The following is a 17130-nucleotide window of genomic DNA, read 5'->3' on the forward strand; positions in this document are numbered from 1 at the left end:
TCATATGCTTTTTCCATGTAATTTTTACCTGTTGATTTTAAGAGAAGATATTTGAGATGTATAATAAGGAAATGCTAATATTCTTATTTAAAGGAGTACTATTAATTAGTGAAGACCATAAACTGAAATTTTAACTGGATTATGTTTTTTTAAAAAAAAAAAAACCCACAACCTTCCTTGCAACTGGCAATGCAAATAATGTTCGTAGCTATGTATCAGTGTATGAGAATCAGGAAGAAAAAGTGATCATAAAAAAAAAAAAGGGAAGACATCTCAGGCTGGTTTTTTCACTACTGGTTTTTGGGTTGGGGGGTGGAGGTGGGTGGGCACAGGGTTTTGATTCTACTTTCCTGTTACCATGGGCAGCACCTGATTCCAGTCATTAGTGAGTTCTGTCTTGCAGCACTTTATTTTTTACCCCATTGTTTTTACTAGAAATCTTTTTGCAAAATTCTACAGATACATCCATGATTCTGAAAAAGAAGGATTAACTTGTAAGAACTAATCTGCGAGAGGCAGAGCAAAAGGCTGATTAGTATGATTGAGGAAAGGTTGAGCTAGTCATACTCCATCAGATCAGACGGTCCTGGAGCGGGGAGTCCTGTTTCTGATGGTGGCCAGCTACAGATATTAAGAGTTGCACGAACAAAGCAGACATGCAGCGATCTTTGCTTATCTTCCTAGTTAAGCTAAAAGATTGTATCTTCATCTTTTGTGTTTAGTGTCCCCTCGTAGAATTTTTTTTTCCTCTGTGAATTTACCTAATGATTTGTAGAACCTGTTGATCTTTTTGATCTCAGTAGCATCCTGTGGCAGTGTCCCCTGCAGTTTAATAACGCTCCGTGTAGATAAGTACTTCCTTATGTTGTTTCAGATCTGTCCCCTTAATACCATAAATATACTTCATGCCCTCCATATCATGCATTTTTGAGAAATTTGAATGAGGTCTCTGTTCACCTTCTTTGTGCTGTCAATTATTTTATTTTTTATATCCCTGTTACTGCTTCTCATCTTTTTTCCTCCCCTACTCCCAAGCTGAAAAACACTAGTAAATTCAGTCTTTTCTGGTACACAAACCATACCGTCTGTTTGATCATTTTTCTCACTCTATTCTAGTTCCACTGTAGGTAGTTTTGAGATGAGGGTGGATATAGGACTCCACAACTACATATAGTATTCAAGATGTGATGCTTAAGTGTGGAAACGAGAAGAACATGTCTGGTTCAGCATGGCACAACAAAGTTGAAGGGGGAGGTGATTGTTGTGTAAGTACTTCAGGGAGTATAAACACCATGGGAGGAGAAGAGTTATTTAAGCTAATGGACAATGTTGGCATGAGAACAAGTGAGTATAAACACACCATAAATAGATTTAGGCTGTAAATAAGATTTCTGATCATTGTTCACAGTCTGAACTAAACCGCACACAAGAAAAACAGTAGACAACTGTGATGAAAAGGGTGTTAGATTCTTAGAAATAACTTGTATTTTAAATAATAAAAGGCAGTGGTATTAGTCACCCTCTCCAGATCTGGAGACCATAGAGATCCTTGGGCACATTCATGTGTCTGCTGCCGTTTTCCAGGAAGAAACCTTTTTCCCTTTTCACAGTATTTCACATTAAAAATGCTGCAAAGGGAAGATCTACCATTTTTTAATAACAGAGCTTCTTTATGCATGGCTCCAATTTTATGAACATATATGCAACATCATGCATTGGATCAAATTTAAGAAATAGTAAGTAAAATTTAGAATTAGTGGACACAATTAATGCAGAAATTAGGGGGGAAAAAAGCATAAATTCAAGAGTTTTGATAAACTTCAACTTAAAACCAATGTGATTTTTCAGAAGTGTTGAGCGTTGTTTTACATCAGGTTTTCTTTAAATTGAGGGGAAGAGATGCTAGGTGGACAAAGAACATTCCTGAGAACCTTTGAATAAATACTTCCAGCTTTTACTTGCTTGCTTACTAAGAATTCCTACCATAGCTATCGCTAGGCCAGCTCCACCCCATAGTAGCAAGAGCACTGAGATACTCGTTACAGCAATTAGTGTTTTAACCAGAGTGGTGTCTGAAACAGATCTGAGCTCGTATAAATGGCACAACATCAAAACAGCATCAGTTTCAGGAGCCTGCCCGGGGGCTACCACCAGGAAAGCAACATTCCTTGTAGAAGCAGTGAGAAAACTCTGCCAAATTCCCTGAGACGGACCAGTCCTTGGAGACCCATTCAGGGTACTTCCTGTGGTGATATGAATGCATTAGAAAGCAAATACTAACGATTAAAAATAAGCACTTAAGAATTAAACTAAAAATTGAGTCCTCCTAGTGCAGGAAAAAAATCTGGGAAGGGGGAAGAAAAGGTAGAAAGACTGCAAAAGAATTAAGTGTAAATTATTGTGAGGTGTATTTTTCTGGTTGACATTCAAATAAGTTTTACATCAGTCATTCCAAGCGGCGCGGGAGCAAAAAGGGGATTTAAACCGTCACATTTTGTCCTTGCCAGGCACCAGCTTAAAGGTGTTTGAAGTGATCTCACGAAGTACTGCCTGAACTCTGCTTGGTGTCAACAACAATTTTAGATGCCAATAGCCTGCAAGAAGATTTGCATGTACAAATACGTATTGTGAATACTTTTTGTCGATAAAAAGTCCTGATTATAAAGTTCATAATCTACTGCAAATCAGACATTTCTTGGTAGTTATCAGATGCTAATAATTAATTTATCTTCTAGAAAATAAATACAAAAGAAAATGAGGATTAAAATAAATTTAAATTTGTTTTTCTCTTTACTGATTTAAATTGTGATTGGAATCAGCGACTTAAATAATTTTGAATAATTTCTGTTCTTTTACACTATAGGATGGTAGATGCCATGTGGTAGAAGAGAGCTGAAGTTTATTCATAAAGATATCCCAGTTCTGGCTCTTGACAAGTCTATTAAGAAACAAAACCACATAGTTGAGGTTTGGGGGATTGTTTTTTAGGGGACTTCCCACAGTAGCTGTACACATACGAAACTAAGCCCTTTCCCTGCTAACTACACTTGGGAGCAGAAAAAACCTGATGCACCAGAACCATCCAGGTTCTGAGCAAAGGAGTAAATGCTGCTGAAGCTACTGGGAGTTTCTGTCAAGCGTCTGCTTTCCTGGGGCAGCGCTGATGAGGAAGGCAGCTCCTCGCCTGACTTGCTTATTTTTCTGAGCGCTGCTTCAGTCTCTTACAAACATTAGTCCTCCAGACAAATTCATTTCTGTGGTAACTCCATGCAGGCCAGAGGAGTTTCAGGGTTTGGTATATGCGTATCGTATGTAACATGCCCAAAGAGCTTCACCGCATATTGCCTCAGTATTTTTCTACGAGCTTTGCCTGGTGACTTGACAGATTATTTCTCACCTCAAGAGGCTGTACTTGAAATATTGTGTCCCTTCAGGGAGTAATTATAAATAGCAAGGACTTGAATGAGCACCTTCTTAATCTTCCATCTTTGACTTGCTATTTTCCCTCCTTATCAACTCTCAGCCACTTGCTTTGAAATCTGACCAGTGCCTTTATGTGATTAATACATCAAACAGGTAAATTAGAGCCATTTTGACTCTGAGTAGAAATTTGAATGGATTGGAAAAAATTAACAGCCATCTCTCTTTTCAAACTGTTGTTCTCCAAGGATCATACGAGAAGATTTATGTATTCTTCCCCATTGTCATTCTTCTACCATATGCATGAGATCTGGATCTATGAATTTACAGAAATTCAGTAACATTAATTTTTCCCAACTACATCTTGACTGCCATTTTTCAAGATAGCAGCTTTCTCTTTATTTTCATGACAGTAAAAGTGCTGATGGAAACTACTTTAGTCTTAAGACCTTTTTCTTTGATGGCGTATGTGAAAAGAGTTGGCAGGTCTCAGATTTTATCACCAGGAGCTTGACTACATTCATTACTGAGTTGGCCAACAAAACCAAGCAAAAAGTTAAGGTTTGAACCTGGTTTAAGTATTCCAGCATCCAGCTCTCCCCCCACCCCGACATTAAAACCATTCAAGCTTTAAGTTACGTCTCTGAGATTTAATAGTTTTGTTTCTGGATCGAAGCACATTGGCAGAGCAACGTGGAAGGCGTTTGTCATTCCACAGTACGTGCTGTGCAATTATGGACATTAATCCTGCGTGCACTTTTCAGAACAAAATTGAATTGTATGTTCTGTCCCTGAGAAGATGGCTTCCTTTTAGTTCCATAGCACGCTGAAATTAAAGTCTGCTGAGAATATAAATGAGGTCTTGTTTCAACTTTATGACTTTCCTGCAGGCACTAGTAGACCAGATAGAAGAGGTACAGAAGTGTTCTCCTTTTTTGAAAATCAGCAAATACAACAAAAGATATGGATAAATTCTGATAAAAGCAAAGCACCTTTGAGAGTTGGTCTAGCGTGGTTTGGTTGTTTATGTTCGAGATGTTTCCCTGTAAATCCAAGTTTTGTAGGTGACAGCAGAGCACCTGAACTCTCATGAGGCAAACTGTCCTTTTCCTTTCCTTACCCTTTGTTTGCCTCTAAATGTTTGGGTTTGGTCTCTAGATTTTAAAGGTGCTGTCCATGTATTGGACATGACTGACTGTCGTAGAGCATTCGGTGCTGGGTGTCAGAGTGCGCTGAGCCATTAGGGGACAGCAGGTTACATGTTCTGGTTAATCCACCCTTTCAGCTAGCAGCCACGTCTATTTGCATGTTCCTCTGCAGTGTGGCAGTCACTTCTTACCTTCTTAGGAGCTTATGTCAATAGTTTTTGCGTTTACTGACAGAACATGGCTCTTGGAGACATAAACTGTGCCGTGGAAACACTGTGGCATGAGGATCTGTGGCAGAAGGAAGTGTGGCAGGATTTCCCTCATTTCCCAGTGGATAGTCCCAATCACGCTACAGCTCTTCCTGTAGAGAGGAAATTCATAGATCCAGATCTCATGAACTGTTCAGTTTGTTAGTATCTCTCTCTCTCAACAAATCTGATGCTGTGAAGATAGACCTCAGTTATTTATCAGTAGGTTCCCAAGATGCAGCGCTCACGTCTTGTGTGGTAGATTAACTTGATGTTTCACTGCTCTGCTGTCTTATTTATTATATTTTTAAGATGACAGGGGGTTAGGGTTTGGGGGGTGGTGTTTTGATTTTAAGGCTTATGAGAGAGGCAGAGTGAGTTACTATCGGCACGTTCTGTCCGGGCTCTTGCTGTTTTGGGTGCTGCTCCTCTACTGTACTGCAGTAGTCCATAGTTGTTGTTCTAGAGATAGCTGTACAACCTTTGCTGCCTTTGCTTCTCCTGTGTTGGATACTGGTTGGGGAAAGTATGTGTAGTAAGCATTACACGGAAGGAGCAATCAATGTATTATTTTGTCTTGAGTTACTTTATTTGATCTAAGGTTGATCAATCAGACTGTTTATTAAAGAGATTGTGATGGATACACAGTACATCTGATGACTCCTCTTATGTCATAGCTCAGATAAAATAGATAGTAGGAAGTCGTAAGATCATGATACTAGATGGGTATTTAGGTTGTCAGAATGTCAGTGCTAGTGTTGGAAGTATGACTGAAATATTGGCTAGAACTCTTGAGAAAAGTGTCATGAAATTTGCTCAGGCCCAACAGTTAAGATCATATTTCATGTGAATGGACGCTTACACCAAAACAATGAACCTTAGAAGGCTATTGGGTAACTCTTATTCTGATACAGGTCAAGAATCATGATCCATCAACATCTCGGTGGGTTTCCTTTTCAAAAACATATGTGCTGGCGGGCAGAAGGCAACAGCAGCTCAAATCACAAGATCTTTTTTCAAGGACTTGTATATAAACCAGTTTGAGGTTGTTTTTCCAGTTGTTTTCATGTAAATATTTTTTCTAATATTAGCTAAATATCACATTCTATAAAGATGCATAAAAAGTTTCAAGAGAAGGTTAAATCAAAGGTGCATTTGTGCCACGTTAAAAAAAAACATTATTTCACCACAGAGAATCACAGAATCATAAACTCCAGCGTCTAATATGAAAACAGGGACCCTGTTTAGCGCTGGTAGCAGCGGCTGAAATCTCTTGGTGCTAAAGATGCTCGGGAGCAAGTGAGTACAGTGCAGGGGTTGTACTCTTCCTCCCCCCATCTTGTTTTTACTACTTAAGGATATTTGCATGAGAATAAAATCTGGTTCTTTGGCACTCATCTGCTCCTGCTGTTTATTCTTCGCTTGAGGTTATTGTCTCAGTTTGTGACAACATAATTGGTTTCTGTGGAGAAGATTATGATATTGATGAGACTTATATATGACTTCAGGTGAGGTGCAATCAAAGCAACAGTTCGGAGTAGAAGGTACTGTCTGTTTTCATGCGGTTTTCACTAAGGCTCGTTCAGCAGTTCAATTAAGGATGTTATTTATTACTGAATTATATCACGCAAAGCTGAAGTATGGACACCGTTATGCCAATATAGGCATGACTAGGGTCAGTGCTGCTTATTTGGTTTTCTAAGCTGATGTAAACTGCACCACGCTAGTCGGATAGACGCTGTTCACACAGGGGTTGCTCACTATTTGTCGTAATTTAGTGTTCTCTAGTGTAGACAAGCTGAAAGAATTGAGCTGGAAAATGCTCTCTTAATATTCTTTCTGTGTATTAAATATTTCTTTGAATGGTTAGCTGCTCTTGTACAAGATGAGATTTTTGGAGAGCAATTATAATCAGAAAGTTTACTTTATTGTGTTGTTTTCCCCCCACCAATTCCCAGCTTGCTATTTTACATCATATCCTATCCAATTCTTTTAAACGCCAGCTCGGCAAAGTTTACCTAGCATTTGGAAATCATTCTGAGATCTTCTTGGCATGTGTGTCTTCGCTCCTAACGCAGGCCTCGTAATTAGAGCTCATTTGTCAATTGTGTTGCTGTTGTAGGCAGCAGACTGGAACACGCTCTCCTGTGGCAGGGCTGGCTGAGGACCGAGGTTTGATGTGGGTTACACTTGGTGATCTGCTGCAGCCCAGATAGGCCAGTGCTAGTGTGTGCTGCAGATGAGAGGAGTAGGATGATCTATGTCATGATTTAATTTGCTGTGAATGACATTTCGCCGGGGTGTGACTGGTGGATTGTCCTTGGGGGATGTCACAAGTTATTTTTTTCTCCTGTCTGGATTACGGAGCCAAACGGCTGGAGGTGGTGAACAAGCACGAGCCAGGTTACGCGGAGCCTCGCGTGGAATCAGTGCGGGCTAGTGGAGACGTGGTCTGCCCACGGGCAGGTGCGGGATCAGCCGTCTTCCTTCTGGATGTCATCTATTCTTCTGCCTCTGCTGGAGGCCAACTGTATAATCGAACCACAAACACTGCTGTAATCGTGTCAGTTATCCCTGCTTCATGGTTTAAAGCTCTGCTTTGTAGGCCTGTAGTGAGACATGCATTTCCCCCTTCCTCTCTTCTCCAGAAAACGTTGGATTCTGATATTACCTTGTGATTCTGAAAGCCAAGGCCTTAGGCACATGCCTTTCGTGCCTCAGCTTTCATCTGCTCCCGCTCTCTCGGTTGTGTACAAACACAATGGGGGAAGAGAGAAACCTGAGGAGGCAGGCTGAACATACCCGATCGCATTCTGGAGAGCCCCATCATGTGTTGGAAGTAAATGCTTCGCTCCTGGCATCGCGGATGAGCAGGACTGGGAGAATACCATCACGTACCCATAATTTAAGCTTGAGTCGGCTAGAGGACAGAAGTACAAACAAGAAATGTGTATTTAAGGTATTCAAAATAAGGAAGGGGCATAATTACATGATTCACTTGGCTTTATCAGCAGCCGCCTGTAAATATGTGTTTAAAGTTTGACTGTATTTTGCTCCTTAAACTTGAGCGACCAGGCTTTGTGTAGATCACGGTGTCACAAGGGCTGTGTGCGGGTGTGAGGCAGCATTGCTGCTTGCTCCTGTGCCAGCTCCTGCCTGTTGCTGCCTCCTCTCCTGGGCTACCCAAAGTGTTTGTGCAGCCATGGGGTAATTCAGACCAGGGAACCGCGCTGGAACTAGTTTGGCAAAAATCCTGATGCAAGGACCATTAGATGTGCTGCTTTATGGCTTCTTGGTTGCTCAGCACATGCAAATATTTAATCTCCTGTTTAATTCTGTGCTGTGGGCGTAGGAGCCAAAGGCAAAATCCTAACAACTTGAAGGGAATCGGGATTTCCCCTGAAAGCAGGCCCATAAATCCAATGGGAAGTTTAATTCCCAGTGCTCAGATTCAGGCCTTGTGTGTCTTGATCCTCAGCTGCAAGCTCTCGAGGGTGAAGGCAGCATCCATGTTCAGGCGCTGGCCCTTATGGTGACCTTTGGATCCAGGACAGGTCCCCGATTAACCGGTGTGAAACATTTCTCACTGCAGGGAGGATATTTTATTGTAAACCCCCAGAAGCGGGTTGGGATGTTCGGAACAGGGCTGGAAATGGTTCCGCAGGAACGAGCAAAAAAGGGGAGCAGCTCTGCAAGCCGGGTCACCTCGTATCCCATCTTATCCCAGTGCCGGCTCTGCCACAGCGGGGGCATCGCTTGAAATCCTAAAGTTTGCTCGGTGCCTTCCTCCTCCCGAGGGATGGAGGTTCCCTCCTCCCGTCCCGTCCCGTCCCTGGCAGCGGGAGGCGAGGCGGCAGGTAGCGAGGCAGAGGGGCGGGTGTGTGTCTGTCTGTCTGTGCGCCTCTCCTTTGTCTCCGGCAGCCCGTGCAGCGCCGTGCACCCTGCGGGCGGCCGCGCATCCCAGCGCCGCGCATCCCCTCCCCGCTCGGCACACCCAGGCAGGCCGAGCATCGGCCCGCCCCCGCCGGCCCCCTCGGCAGCTCGCGGGGCTAATTACCAGCGGGGGGCTAATTGCCAGCGGGGCGTTAAACGCCCCCCCCCCGGCCCCGGCCGGGCTCGGCTGCGGCGGGGCGGTCGGCGCTGCCCCGGCCAGCGGCCGCGCTGTCCCCGCTGTCCCCGCAGGCCGGCTTTGTGCAAGCGGGCCGCGATTGGCCGTGCCGGCAGGGCCAGCCCCTTCCTGGCTGCCTGGCATGAATATGCACGGCCCCCCTTCCTCCTCCTCCTCCTGCATGTGTGTGTGTGTGTGCGGGGAGCGGGGCTCCGCCAGCAGCGCCGCTCCAGCCATGTCAGCTCGGCTCCGCCTGGGCCCACCATGAGCCATGGCCATGTCTGCGAGCGCCGACGAGGAGGACTACGAGTCGGAGCCGGAGCCCGAGCCGGGGCCGGGGCCCGAGCTGGGGCCGGAGCAGGTCCGGGGCGGGCGGCGAAGTTTGCAGCAGGAAGGGAGGGGAGGGAGGCCGGGCCGGGCAGCGCCGAGCCGAGCCGCGCCGCGCCGGCAGCGGGGACGGGGAACAATGTGGGGTCGGGAGCGGCCCCGGCCCGGCCCGGGGCAGCGCCGCCCGCCCCGGGGCTGCGCCCGGCGGCGCCGCGGGCGTGTCCGCGGAGCGGGGCGCGGGAGCCGCCCGCCGGGGGCCGGCCCGGGGCGCACGGCCTCGCCCGCCGCGGGCGCCCGGGGGCACCGGGAGTTCGGCACCTCCCAGGGCCCCGCGCCGCTTCGGAGGCGAATGCGCCTGGAGCGTGTGATTGTTCCTCTCGGGGGCTTTCCCTGTCGTTGCCAGAAATATATTTTTTTTTCTAATAAGATTCCTCAAATAGCTGGGAGGGCTGCAGGACTTCAGGAGAGAGTCTGATGCTGAGCCTGGCTACCTTGTCTTAGTTTGATTTATAGCCAAAACCTCCTTTCCGTTCCCAGGGACGAGGGATGTAGAATAAAGAGAAGGATGTGTGCTGAAATGAAAAGAGAACTTTTATTAATACTTCCAGGGTTTATTCTCTGAAGGTGGTGGTGGTGGTTTGTTTTTTTTCCTGTGGGGGAAGGAGAAAAAACTTTTTAAATTTATGAAGTAATCTGTGAAAAATAATCCGGAACACGCGTTCTAGATTGCATATTTTACTCTCTAAGAATTGCCTAAGCAATTAAAAATGTACCATGAATAGAATTAAACACGTGTATACAATTTAAACATAAATGTCATAGTTTTGTTCTTAACTCAGGGTGGTTTGCTCTTTAAAATAGCCTAATAATTTGCTTCTAGAGACAAGTTGGTGTGTAGGCCGGGTGTTGAGTCTGACTTCCAAAACCCCTCGCCTTTCTAAAAATTTTACTATGTTTTGCTACATAATTGCACCAAGAAAGCAGGGCAGAAAAGGAGTTTGGACTGGCAGTGGTGGTGTGCCTTGGGTGCTCCACAGGGATAGCAGTTCTGGTGTGGAAACCTTAGAGAGACGTTAATGTGCTGTACTGGCCTGGTGTAGCGTCAGTCCAAGAACCTAAGCCAGGTCTTGGATGAGTAACTTTATTAAGCCTTTACTTAATTCTGCAGATTGTGTGAATGGGCAGGCCTGCGCTGCTGCTCAACTCCCAGACCTGGTAGTTAAAATGTCCCAGCCCCCTTCCTTTTCTTAAACTTTGTCCTACAGCAGGCTTTTTCCATTGGCTTCTCTGTCTTGGTGTGATTACTGTAGGCTTTTTTAAAAGAGCTAATCATTAGGAGAGCAGATTGGTCTCAGCTGCGTTGTACCAGCTGTGAAATTGCTGCTGGAGGTGCTAGTTCTTGCTGGATGAATTTGGAGAGTTGGTTAAGTTCTGTGATTCTTCAGCTCTTCTAAAACCTGAGGCTTAATAGCGTTTTTATATCTTAATAGTTTAAAACAAAAATTAATGCAAGAAAGTGGAGATCCTTCCTGTGGGATTTCTTAAAAGGCTTGGTCTGAACCTAGATTATAACACTGTGACTTACGTAGCAAAGACCTGTGGAGTGTTTTTCTCTTTGTTCATAACTGTTCCGGTGGTAAAAGCCCCTGTATTTTCATACAAGCTTGCTTTAACATGTGTAGTTATATTTTTCTACACGGGATGTGTCAAATTGGTATCACGTAGCTTTTCCACTGCGATAGTCCCTGGTATGTAACAGGCGAAGGGCTTTGGCTCTCCAGGTGCACAACTTCGGTGCTTGGCTAGGAGCTGCAGCTTCTGTCACTCAGACTTTGTTCTGACTTTCATTCCTCTTTCCCTAGTCTTATGTCTAAACTAAGAAGGCAAAAAGGCTGTCAGGTTTCCCAGCATGAGAGCAGATAGGATTTACAGCGCTTGCAGTAGTTGCAGTCAGCAGTGGGGCTTTGGAAGTGTGTGGGTGCCAGGGCATGTGTCCTGCCTGGTGCTGGCCATCAGGAGGGCTGCCTGCTGCCTTGCTGGGTTGCTCGTGGCAGGAAGAAATTCGATTTCTGACTGTGACACTTAACTTCAGTGTGTGTAAACAGACTAAGAAAAATGCTCCTGGGTGGGGATAAGGGGATTTGTCCTCAAGTAGCGGTAAGAAGAAAAGCTGCATTTGCACAAGGTGCCTCAAGTCTGTATAACTTACTGATATCTTTCTTTTTAAGAGCTCCTACTTTGGATGCAGCTTATCTACAAAAGCATATTTTTGCCAATATATCTTATTCCACCCTCCAGGCCTAACTTCTACCTCCTTACCACCAGAGAAAAATAAAGGGGGGCACTGGCATGCTTGTTTATCACACCCTAAACAATGTAGCTATGCTGGCAGAAAAGCTGCTGGAGCTTCGCTAATGCCCAGATGAACCTAGGAGGTATAAACTTTTCGATTTCCTTGTGCGAAATTGATCTGTTCATTCAGTAGTGGAGCTCCGTGTGGTCACCTCACAGTGGTCACTAGGAACTACATCGCTTGTTGCAGGATGGGATGAGAAAGTTTGTAGGTACGAATTGGAGGAGATGACAGCCGTGGACTTCTGGAGAGGAGACTAATTCTGTTTGGGGATGGCTGGGCTTGAAAAACTTTCACCGCCTTCCCTTTCCCTTTGATGCTCCTTGCTTAACGGGGGACCTTGGACTTGTCTTGCAGGACACCTCCACCCCCGCAGGAGCGTATGCCGATGATGGGTGATGTGACTCTTGTAAACCATCACTGCTAGAGGAAGACAACTCTCCTGATGTTTGCATGTGTAGACTTTTGGGCAGATGCGCTTTAGTCAGACATGTTAGATTTGTGGTGTTGGCTCGCGCTCTTCAGTTAATACAGCTTTTAAGGATGTTTTTGGCATCTGTGATTTTTGCTGTCTTAAACTAGCTTAATGGACTTGTGGCAATTTAATGGCAGTCCCCCTGTTTTAGGGTTAATGTAGAGTTAATGACAGGATCTGTTTCGGAGACCTCTGCTAAAATGACTTTGGTGGATCTCGATCCAGGGCATTGGTGTGCGTGTTGCTGGTCTACGCAACTGCTGGTAATTGTCAATTTGACTGGTTTTCTTAGCAGGAAGGCCAAACTTGCATGCCTAGAGTGGGAGGCTAGGAGACGGACATGTCACCGGAGCTGTTCAGGACAGTGCTGGCCCTGGGTAGGGAGCTTTGTCCTCTGTAACTTCCACTCTGTGTCTGTTACAGGAAGAGGCAAGGAAATAATTGATCAGAAGCCTTTGCTGTGGCACCCCATGGGCTTCTCCAGTGCCCAGTATCAGCCCATCACCCAGTATGTTTAGAGGGGTGTCTTAGCTGACAACAACTATGAATTGTGGGTTAATGTGTTTTGGTTTTTTCCTCTAGTGTTTATTTATCAGATGCTATAAAGAAATGACAGGTAATTAAATTTGTTCTAATTCTGTTAAAACAATTGTATTGGGATTCAGACCATATAAAAGTCTAAGTGCAGGACTGGCACCCTGGAAATCCTGCGTCCTCATCTTTCTTCTGGTGCTCATACTGTTGCGTGGACTTTGTCAAACTACTGCAAGCCAGAATAAGCAGTCTCTACCCATGTGTTACAGAAGGAAATCACCCCTCCCTTGCAAGTGGAAGGGATATATTTATGTGGCGCAGCACCTGGAAGCAACGAACAGTACACACGTAAGATACCTTGTCTTGGAGAGATTTATGCACTGGATACATAAACTGTTCAGATTGTACGTGGTTAGAAGTGAAGTGCTTTGGGGTCTCGCTGAGCTTGCCACATGATAAGCCCTTCAGAAGGGCACTGTATGTGTCCCTGGATTTTTCTCTGAGAAGTTGAGTCTGAAATAATGGTATGGTGCCTCTGGCAGGAGTTTAAGCAGGTCACTGAAGCTGAGCGGTGGAATGAGGCCCATGCCCAGGTAAAGGCCACTTGCAGAAGAGGTTGTTTCTAGGCTGCAGGCTCTGTCAGCCTTGCTTTTAGGACCAAGACCTTCCTCCTGGGCTCTGCTGCAGATCAGCTGATCTTCCTTTCCAGAGCAGAGGAGTTTGTAGGTGAAGGTGCCTGGTGACAACTCCAACAGAGCCCTCTTGGTGTTGGGATATAGCAGTTGGGGCACATCAGCACCTACTCAATGATGCATTTAACAGCTGATAGCTCTTGAACTGTTGTCTCCAAAGCTGATACTCTTGGTATTTTTGTTTACCTGAGGTCTTTTGAGGTATTCTTTGCAACTGTGAAGGTTAGAAATCTGTTGCTGTAAACATCAGAGTTGTGTTTCTATTGTAGTAAGAGTCGTGCTCAGGGCAGAGGCCCTTGGTGCCTCTGCTGCTTCTCACCCTGGTGATGGTGGGTGGTTCTTTGGTGACTGCCAAGCAGGGAAATAACATATGGTGAAAGTGTGCTAAGGTACCTCTAAGAAGGCAGTGAAAATTTCCCAGCAGCCAAATGTTTGTCCATAGCCAAGACGGACTAATGTTCCGAGTGGTGACTCTTCCACGTAGCATTTCCGAGGGGCTTGTTTAGAGTTGGAAGTGTCATGCCTGGGCTTATTCGCAGGTCTGCACAGCCCTGTTGAAAGACTTGAATTGTTGATGACCACCCCACCCAGTCCCCTAATTGTTGCCCACCTGGAGTGCTGTTGAATTCGGTGGGGTTTATAGGAGCTCAGCACTTCTGAAAATCAGTTTGGCAATTAGTCCCGTTTCCTGTGTGAGGAGCGGGCATGTTCAACCACTGTGGGGTGGGAGGGTGATCCCAAACTGATGATTTGTAAATGGCTTTGTAGTTCATAGTGTATTACATTTGATGGCCTAAGATTACTCCCAGTACCTAGGTACTGTAGAGGCCATGCTGTCGCTGCTTCAGGGCCAGGAGTAGGTTACCTTTGTGCGTTGTATAGCAGCAAACGGGTGTGGGGTTGGGGGGGGGTGGATGAGGGAGGAAAATAACCCCCTCACACACAAAAAACCCAACAAACAACTAGCAGGGTGTCCCACTAACATGCCTTGTTTTAGGGGGCTGTGCAAGTCCCCCAGCTTTCTGGATTCCAGTGTAATAGGGGTAGATATTTAGAATGTTAATCTTAGTGTGTTTCAGAAGCTGCTTGCACAGCCTTCATTAGGAGCTCGGGAGAGTGGTTGTCATCACTTCAGCATCCTCCTTCTCCTCTTCTGAAGACTTGCTGTGGCCAGAGAAGTATGGGCACAGTTTCTGTGGAGGTGCTGGAGAATATAGGGAATTGCTTGTGACAGTATTTCAGGCAGGCTCTGTCTCAGCTCCCTGGTTTTTGTTGTAAGATTTAAGAAAAAATGTCCTCAAGTTTGGTATAACCTTTCTTTTCTTGACAGTTCTCAGAGGTGGCTGCTGGCAACTGCAGAGCCAGGACGCACAGGCTGTGCTTGAGGGTCTCAGCTCATCTCCTTGAGAAAGGAGGTGATAGGATCTGCCACACAGGTGGGAGACTATGTTGGTCCAGAACCTAGTTTAGGGTTTAGTGTGTCACCCAGTGGAGCTGCTGTTTGCTGGGCACTGTGGTAAACCCGGGTTAAGGAATCCTGCCATCCTCTATGACTTGCTCATTATTTGCAAGACAGCTCCTGTGCTAGGAGCATGGCAAATTGCAGTACAGAGGTGGGAACAGGAGCTGGGAAGGAAATCTTTACCTAGTTTTGTTACCAGGGCTGGTACATTGTTAAAACTGCGGTCTAAGCTGGAAATCCTGCAGCATCTCTTCACTAACATCGACCTGGAATTTATCTGGCTGTCTGCCACGTGCTAAATAAACCCCAAGTCATGTTGGAGGCTCCTTCTACCCCCTTGAATCCCAGCCCCTTTCTGGGATTGCAACCCACAGGCAGATTTTTCTTCTGTGGAGGTTTTCAAGCGACCACTTTGGAGCCCCTTGAAACTAGATACTAGTGGGAATTCCTGCAAGGCCTCTCTAGCCTTGCTGGCTCTGAGATCCTGGAGTGAAAACGTGGCTTGGATTGAGGATTGGTCGGTTGGTGAATTAGTACAAACCCAGCTAGTACAATTGCTTGGATTTCCTAATGAGCAGTGAAGAGGTCTGGGTAGGTAAGTAATGTTACATACAGTGAGATCAGAAGTCTACAGCTCTGCTGTGTGGTGATGATTTGTAAGGAAGTCTGAGTGGTGTGGTGTGGTCTGGCTTCAGACTTGTTCTTGTACCTTCACCTTCCTGATTTCTTTTTTTTTAGGATTCTGAAATTCTGTGTTCAAGCGATGCCTTTTTATCGCTTGCATCTGTGCAGCGTCCTGGTGTTTTAAGATGCTGTCCTTAGAATTAGGTCTTGGCTCGTATTACTGTGGCAGAATTAGGAGTTATCTTTCAGCTGGAAAAGTACCGAGTTTGATTTTTCCTTGAAAGAGATTGCATTTTAAAAAGACCGTTCTAATAGTGTCATAACTGCTTTTTGTCGTCTTAAAACCTTAACCGCGTTCAAACCTAGTGGGAAGGAGTCAGATGCTCACGCAGAATTTTCTATGTGCTGTTGGCAGAGGGGAGCTGCCCAGGTTGTTGTATGTATTTTGGTTTAACTGGTTCCTCCTGATACCTAGCCTTTGGTTTGTATCTCGCTTCCCTTGCTAGTGGAAGGAGACTCTTAATAGAGAGAACTGGGGAGTGATTCATGCTGAGGAAGGAAATTATCTGTTATCTAGGTTGTCTCTAAGACAGTTCTGCCAGAGCTGACTTTATCCTTGAGAGGCTGAAAACTTGGTCTAAAAGGTAAATATTTATTCTTTGGAGTATGTGAAATTGATCTGAAATCCAGGCGTCTGGTGGGGTTGCCGGTGGGAAGGAAGCTGCACTTGTCTGTGTTCACACAGCACGGTGCGAGTCAACTTTCTCGCAGAACAAAAACTGTTCTGGAGGAGCATAATTAAAAACTTGCTGAAATCTGTGTAACCTCATTGACTAGGCAGTGTTTTCTCCCACCTCAGTTATGATAGTAGGTCTGTGGGAGGGAAGGCTGAGGGGTCTAGCTCCTAATTTCTCTGCCCTCTCAGCAGTGAGGTTCCTGGGATGGAGACTGTTAAAATATCAGAAGTCTTCTGCATCTTAAGAAAGTCACTGGAACTTTGCTAAGTCAGCTGGGAGGAAGTTCAAATACTTGGCAGTGTGACTTTTTTTCAGGGTTATGTAGTAGGACACTTCGGGAAGCTTTTGTAGTACCAAACAGAATGTTTCCATAGCCTTTCTTTTAAAAACTACAGTGGAAATTCCGCATGGCTTTTATAGCCAACCTGCCCCTGCCTTGGTGATTGCCCAGAATTCAGCAGGAACAGAAAGTGAAACTGGCTGGTCTGTTGGTCATATGCTGAGATGTGCAGAAAGTGGAAAAATTCTATAAATGCTAAACCAGATGCAATCCTATTACCATCTTTATGGAGAAAACTGTCAGTGGTAAGAATGAGCCAAGCCAATTCTTGCATAATTAGCCCCATACAATTACATGGTATTTAGTGATATTGGGCTTGATCTGTAAGTTCTTGTGTTTAACAGGGAGTTTCTGATGAGAACATGGAATTTAGATATCCAGAGTGAATGTGTTGCAGTTAACCTAATCATTTAAAATCTTTTCATGCTCCTTTAGTTTCTGTCTTAAAGGTCATTGAAATCTAGACTGGGGATGCCCTTTTTAGCCTTTGCACAGCATCAATTAGTGTTCTATTTTTGAGCACTTGCTAGTATTGGATACGAGGGGAGCTACTTTGGAAAGGTTTTGTAGTATTTGTGGTTTATTTCCTTCTTTATTACTTGGCAGTAGTTCCTACTCTCCTGGCTTTTTAGGGAGATCGCTGTGGCTTGAACCATTGCTGC

At 45.0% G+C, this 17130-nt stretch overlaps 1 protein-coding gene across 8 annotated transcripts in view; it reads left to right on the forward strand.

Moving 5' to 3' along the window:
• KDM2B (lysine demethylase 2B) overlaps window positions 1–17130 on the forward strand; it is a 122450-nt gene that overhangs the window by 86790 nt on the left and 18530 nt on the right. The window lies entirely within an intron of this gene.

This window comes from Rissa tridactyla, chromosome 13 (genome assembly GCF_028500815.1).
Source record: "Rissa tridactyla isolate bRisTri1 chromosome 13, bRisTri1.patW.cur.20221130, whole genome shotgun sequence".
Lineage (NCBI taxonomy): Eukaryota > Metazoa > Chordata > Aves > Charadriiformes > Laridae > Rissa > Rissa tridactyla.